At 34.1% G+C, this 1042-nt stretch overlaps 1 non-coding gene across 1 annotated transcript; it reads right to left on the minus strand.

Moving 5' to 3' along the window:
* Window positions 1-508: 508 nt before the first annotated feature.
* LOC138080522 (U6 spliceosomal RNA) lies at window positions 509-611 on the minus strand. Its single transcript, XR_011144981.1, has one exon. It is a non-coding gene; the product is annotated as a U6 spliceosomal RNA (small nuclear RNA).
* Between the last annotated feature and the right edge of the window lie 431 nt (window positions 612-1042).

The following is a 1042-nucleotide window of genomic DNA, read 5'->3' on the forward strand; positions in this document are numbered from 1 at the left end:
CTGCGATTCATGGGGTCGCCAAGAGTCGGACATGACTGAGCGACTGAACTGAACTGAACTGAACTGATCTGATTCATGAAACAACACATTAACAAAATTAATTTTAGAAGCATATTGTCATCTCAATAGATACAGAAAAGACCTTTGACAAAATCCAACCTCCATTCATGATAAAACTCTCAGCAAACAGTGTATTGAGGAAACATATTCAACATAATAAAGGCCATATATGACAAGCCCATAGCTAAAATGTGCAATGGTGAAAAACTGAAAGCTTTTCTACTAAGATCTGATTCTGTCAATATAAAATTCTATAAAATACAAATGTGACAGAAACCAGATGAGTGGTTGTCTGAAGATAAGGAAGGTAGGGGTGAAAGGAGAAGTTACATAGAGATGCAAGGAAAGCTTTTGAGATGGTGAATATTTTATTATTTTGTGGTGAATAGTTTCATAGGTATATGCCAAAACTCATCAAACTGTAAATTCATTTTATTATTATTATTCTTAAAATATGAAGTGCTCCACAAATTCATGTCATGCCTGCACAGGGCTCATGCTAATCCTCTCTGTATTGTTCCAATTTGAGTATATGTTCTGTTGAAAGGAACACAAACTGTAAATTTAAATATGCACAGTTTATTGTATATCAATATACCTCAACTGGCTGTTAACATAAAATGCCACCATTCATTCTCAAAAATATTTCAGTTTAGGGAGTTACCTGGTAGTCCAATGCTTAGGATTTGATGCTCTTACTGCTGGAGTCCCAGTTTGATCCCTGGTTGGGAAACTACGATCCCAGGTGCTGTGCCAAATACATTTAAAAAAAAAAAGAACATATCTGAGCTTAAATGTTGGTCATACTCTATTCCTTAGTCTGGGTACTGATTTTATAGATTTTTAAAATCTGGTTATTTCTTAATCTATTTCATAGATATATTCAGTTTTTGAAAGTTCACTTATGATCCACTTTTCTATATATATATTAAACTTCAAGCAAAACTTCCCCCATAAAAGGACCTGAAAGAATGTCTGAGGG

The sequence above is a fragment of the Capricornis sumatraensis genome, chromosome 5, assembly GCF_032405125.1.
Source record: "Capricornis sumatraensis isolate serow.1 chromosome 5, serow.2, whole genome shotgun sequence".
Taxonomy (NCBI): Eukaryota; Metazoa; Chordata; class Mammalia; order Artiodactyla; family Bovidae; genus Capricornis; species Capricornis sumatraensis.